This window comes from Cephus cinctus, unplaced genomic scaffold (genome assembly GCF_000341935.2).
Source record: "Cephus cinctus unplaced genomic scaffold, Ccin1 Ccin1_scaffold0215, whole genome shotgun sequence".
NCBI lineage: Eukaryota > Metazoa > Arthropoda > Insecta > Hymenoptera > Cephidae > Cephus > Cephus cinctus.
This window is the reverse complement of record NW_014332933.1, coordinates 1566902-1572829: the sequence shown is the minus strand read 5'-3', so window position 1 is coordinate 1572829 and position 5928 is coordinate 1566902. Positions and strand designations below refer to the sequence as shown.

Below are 5928 nucleotides of genomic sequence, written 5' to 3'. Positions count from 1 at the left end.
ACAGCAAAAAAAAAAAAAAAAAAAATGTCAAACCAACCCCTGACCCCAAAGCCAGATAAAGCGTAATAAATAAATTATAATTAATATCGAAGTAAATCGAGAAGCGAACAATCTGCATGAATCCAAGCGGAATGACCTCATCGCCCTACTGTCTTTACGAAGATTCGACCCCAGCCGTACGACGTCTAATGTATCAAACTGAGAACCCAAGCGGTAGTACCAAAAGAAGCCGCACACCGTAAGCAGCAAAGTCCCGATCCAAGAGAACAGTCCCGGTAGAGCATCGAAACAGGATAGAATAGGAACGTGATAGATCCCCGTGAAATTGGCCAAGATCGATAAGTCAAAGAATCCTAAACGTTATTCAAGAAAACAAGCAGATCGAATCCATTCGTCGCTCCACTTTTCCCCATAAAGCAAGGACGTTATACTTGTTAGCATAGCGAATTCTTAACCTTTGACCTTAACTCGATTAATTACCCAGCACGGTTTGGCCATAGCCCTCTATACCTATATACGACCATCCAACACGCAGCAGGCACCGTTTGGTCGGACCTGTCAGAGAAAGCGATGATAATAGCCACCCCCGATCCCCTCTTCCCCCACCGCCAACCCATACGTACCTATCTACGTTCCATCCATACGTTCGCCATAGTCATGCATAATACACCAGAAACATCTAGAAGGTAGCCCTAACCTCTACCTGGAGTATCAGCCAGTGCATGGAACCTAGTAGGCGCATATTCGCAAGTCGATAATAGTTATGAATGAGTGGGTCGTTCAGTTCGTACACCTCGCGGATCTTCCATTCGCCCTACGGGATATCTATATGGGATTCGAAGCATGGCAGAGCTCGTTCAGTGACCTATACGTGTATCTTGGGATAGAAGTATTTTTACGTGACTTGTATTGAAGAAAGTAGCATCGTCTACGGAGTAGATATAACGTATATCGTTTGTACCCAAGTATAGCGATAGAGCATTGCCAGGGGTTGTCTTCGCCGGTACCACCCGGTGTCTCACACTTTTCCCCGAACTCAAATCCCGGGATAATGTGGGGTTAGAGGACTAGGGATGCCCCCGAAGATCCAGCCCCGGGTATAACACGAGGATTGTCAACGCTTTCCAAGACTCCAGAAGTGCAGTATCCAAGGCACGAATATCCCGAGGGCTGTACCCCGTCTTTGTGGCAGGCAATGCTCCTCGAGTTAATAATACATATATATGTATAAAGAATGATACATATACATATGGGCAGCGGGTACGAGCGAACGTGGAAAGATTTTGTCCTGCACTGGCGTAAGATCCCCATAAGAGTAACGCGTGCAGGATATCATTCGCCGGGTTAAATATAACGACAATAAAAGTTCTCATACCCGATCGGTCGGCTTTGTATACCAAATGGATACCAAGTTGAAGTTAGTCGACTTTAATGGGCCCGGAGTACGATAAGTCGATTCGCTTCGGCTCGTGTGCGGCGCATTCAAGTTTTGCATAGATTAACTTTACACGAGCTTCTTCTACATTGACTGTGCATCCAATTTCGAAACGGCGAACAAGCCAAACCTCCTGGATCGTTATACAGACTTGGCAACCGTCGTGTACCGGTACGGCAATAGGTACTTGACGGTGCATCAATGTCTACTGCCCTGGACAGGTCACAGGTCAGGACAGGCGATGTTCCTGGGCGAGTAAGCACGAATGCGGTATAGCCCAGTAAAAGTGCACGTGTATGCGAGATCGACTGGAGCGCCGCGGACGGCGATCGCGGAAACTATTAAATCGGACGGTGGGTTATCCTCAAGAAGACGACAAAGAAAAGTCCTTTGATTTTACTCCGGATCTCCTGTGCCTTATTTTCTTTCTTCTCGTTCAACTCCCCTATCCTATCCCACGCGTTATTATGTATTTCAAATTTCCCGCTCGTCCCGCCTCCCGTCTTCGTGCTATTGTCTCTTTCATAAAAAAAGGTTACGCTTCCCGGTTTTACGAGGTATTCCAGCCTCGTAGCTGGCAAATTGCAGTTTCCACTGTTCTCAACCCTTTCCCACATCTCCCTTACCACTGTTACCGCTCGACTTCGTTCCACCCCTCGATCCCTCCGTCGCAAACATTCCTCCCCTCCGTCCCCCATGCCTATTTCGCACCGATCGGCCCATTTTCTTTCGTTCCGTTACAATATTTAACCCTGTTCGTTCCGTACCCTCACCCTGAACCAACCAGCCTCGACTCCTTTCAAAGGATCCCACAGACCCTTTATTAGGATCGTTTATTACGAAAATCGTTCGATCGAATATCGCCATAAGAAAATAACATACGGAGTATACCGTATCGAGAGAATCACTTCGCCAGAGTCTTGCCGTTCGATCAATTAAACCGCGTATCGTCCCCATCGCGCCCACCGAAAATTCCCGTCCGACTCGCTCGATTTATCTCGTTCCGTCTTATCAAATATATACACAGCGTTCCGCAGCGATACGGGACCCAAGCGCCTCGTGTAGCAATTTCGCAGAGAGGATCATCCGCAAGTGTTCGCCTGTTCGCGATTTCACGTTACTTTCCCGCGAGGAGGAGCCCCGCCCAAGAAGCGCGACATCCACAATCCGCGATAATCGCCTTATATCCGGGTTCGCCTAGCGCCTTGTAACTTTGTTACTTCCCTGGCATCCGCTTTCACGATATACGCTATACCCTACTGTCTACAGCGCTATATATACTCAAGTGGCGTAGTAACCCAGTTAGCTACTACGACTGCCGGCACTACGATGCTCGCACCATCTACGTACGTGCAGGCTGAACCTATTCTGCCCTCCACTACTTCTGGCTGTCTGACGCGTATTCACCGTGACTACTTATAACTGTACCGTTACTCGCATCTGCTCGCTCGCTGCGAAACTTCCTATTGCCAGCAGGCTACCCCGCTGGACGTTTGACGTGTCTGACTCGTGCACTACCTCTACCACTATCCACCCTTAACGTTTCGCACAACGGTACGGCTTCTCGTAGCGAAGTAATTGTCCGATGAGGAGTCACGTTCTCTCTCGATACGCTGAAATTGCTTCTTGTTGGGGTTTATCCCTCTGGGGGAGGCGAGGGAGGGGACTGGCCTTTGCTCCCACGGGAGACGCTCTAAATGTACGTACGTGAAAGGTCCTTCCCTATTCTTGAGGAACTTCCTTGTCGAATTGCCAGTGTACCGGGGCAATTAAGACGCCCCACTGCTGCTCCCACCCACTTCCTGTTTACAAGGGAGGTCCTTCTTCTCTAAAGGGGACTCACTGTCGGGACAGTCTCGCCATTCCTCTTGTACTCTCGGCCGACTCAGTCAACTTCCCAAGACCCGTGTACACCTACCGCGGTTACGCTTACGTGTGTATTGTGCAATAGTGACGTCACTCCTCTCTATGTCCTTTACTTGGCTTATTGCGCGACGAACGTTACGAGGACCCTTTACTTTCGTATAGGCGGACACCTGCAGCGTACTGTATATGTACGCGTTGTAAGTGAAAATACTGGACTGGGGTGTCTCTTTGGTATAGGCGATGTTAAATGTAAGAATTTTGTAATTTTTTTTTTTTTTTTTTTTTTTTTTTTTTTTTTTTTTTTTTTCATTACAAAATTATGAAATTCATGGATATCCACGATCAGGAAAAATATACTTTTTCTAGCAGAGTATTCGCTTCACGTTTCTATTGGTTTTACCAAGGACCATTGATCCTTAAAACTCCTTTAACGCGTACCAAACGTGTTGGCTCTTTTGCTTTACTTCTGTTATTTTACCGTTATTCGTATTTCTTATCAATAACCTTGCGTTATCGTCCAAAGTTTATTTTAACGGCTATTACCCGTCTCCTCGTTTTATCCGTATTCGCCATCGGGAATCCAATCAAAATACTGATGCCTTCAGCGCTTTTACTTATTTGCACTTTTATTATATAGACGTAGACGGGGCAAATATATCCTCGACGAAATACACGTTTTAATACGGTCTATTTAGACAATCGTATCGGGAGGCTGATGATCGAGTGAAGAAAAAAAATGTTATCCAATATATTCAACTCTTCTATACATATATATATATATATACCAACTTACCAACGTAGAATCGATTGACTAGTCTTCGCCAGTTTGAGATACCCCTCTAGATACCCCTCTAGTAGCGGCGGAAAATTCGCTGACGATGAGGTATCATCTGAAAGCAGATAAGGAGCCAAGATGATATTAATAAAAAGAAAGAAAGAAAAAAAGTAAAAAATAAAAGGAACAAAGTCGAATAAGATAATTGAAAGATTCTTGAGAGATTGATGGGATGAACTTCATGAATAGGAATAGCTTTGACCCCGGGGGATCAGTCTACTAGCTAATCAGGGCATTAAACGTAATTCTCTCGACTAATCCTGCGAAATGGATTTCGCTATTGAAATTTCAAGGCGAAATCCGGTCCATCGACATCGGACGTTACGGAGTGACTGGAAGGTTAAGTCTGCAGGTGACCCCTGAGAAAATCTTTAAAATTCGATTGGGGTTACTGCAATTCCAGTGGATAGTATACCCCAGGGTACCTTCACATGGCTATGTATTTACTATGGGATGCGCCGTCTTTTGTATATACTGTGTGTGTATATATATATATATATATATATATATATATATATATGACTGTACAGAACCGCAGCTCTTGTTACTAACGGTAAACGCTACCAGCGGCTAATGCCTTTCTCTGAAGATTGACGACAAGGCGAAGCACAAGTGAAAAAGAATTCTAAGATACGAAGTGGAAACGGTCAAGACGTAGTCAGACGTTCGGTACAGCGAATAACGAAAAACGTTTCCAATATCAAGTACGAAGAGAATATATGATTTTTATTGATCGGTTATAATTTTGACGTGAATTCAACGAACATTTCCAATTTACTTTCCTTTCATTCGCTGTCCCATAAATCCCGATTAGAGCTTTTACGGTCACTTTTCACCCTTAACCTAAGTTTTAATTAGCGCCAAGTCGCCGGTGTCCCGACGCCCCTACCCGACGCCGAAACTTTCGTTAAATGAGAAAACTAAGTTTTTCCATGGCACGAAATTTTGATCCGAAAATGAGGACGCGTTTTCGCATCTGTCAGATTGCGGATGGCTTTTTTTTTTCCCTGTCACCGAGATTCTTTATGACTTTTCGTCTCGAAGCAAACTTCGACTTTATTTCGTTACGTTCCTCGACGTGCTTCGTATCCCCTTACGCGTTCTCGTTTTTAGGAGGCAGCTGAAAAAAAAAATTATTTTTTATTAAAGATTCAATCCTTTTTTCAGCTGTTTTATACTATGTATTCAAAGCTTCAACTGGCACTGAAAAACAATATAAAGATCTAAGAGTCACTTTCTCATAGCCCCTTCGAGTAGATATGCCCTGTACAAGCCCAGACTCACGGATACCGATAAAATCTAGAATCGCGAACCCCTAAGTATAAGGCATCGCGAAAAGCGGCAAGTGAGAATTTACGCTCTTCCGCCAGATCCTCTAGAACTTCGCGAGAGTTTTTCATCCCGCGGTAACGGCCTTTATCGAATGTTCTTCAACTTTGAGATAAAGCTGTGACCCTTATCTACGATATATATATATATATGCACACGCAGGTTAAGTTAAACACATAGGAAACCAAATACCGTAGGTATATTAAAACTATAGTATAATGGTATAGTATCGTACACTATAGTACGGTCGCGGTAAAGCACGCGAGAAAAAGCAATAGGGCGTCGCAAATGTTTCGCATTAAATTACCTCCAGCAGTCCAAGCTTCTCCCACCGGATGTGAACAAACGGGAATTGAAAATACTCGGTTCATCCTCATCTGCTTGACAACTTCCGGCACAATCAGTACGCTTATCACGGAATAACACTTCCGGATAACTGCTTTTTCTCTCGAGTCATCTGAAC

The 5928-nt window shown here is 44.6% G+C and overlaps 1 protein-coding gene and 1 long non-coding RNA gene across 7 annotated transcripts in view; one reads left to right on the top strand and one right to left on the bottom strand.

Annotated features, from left to right (window-relative positions):
* LOC107265259 (1-phosphatidylinositol 4,5-bisphosphate phosphodiesterase epsilon-1) overlaps positions 1-5928 on the bottom strand; it is a 59251-nt gene that overhangs the window by 43678 nt on the left and 9645 nt on the right. For all 4 annotated transcript variants that reach the window (XM_025082376.1, XM_015734535.2, XM_015734540.2 and 1 more), the window contains exon 2: positions 4095-4191. The gene's annotated coding sequence lies outside the window, so the exon portion shown is untranslated. The remainder of the gene's footprint in view (positions 1-4094; positions 4192-5928) is intronic.
* The window catches only part of LOC107265260, a 35102-nt gene that overhangs the window by 19823 nt on the left and 9351 nt on the right, over positions 1-5928 (top strand). The window lies entirely within an intron of this gene.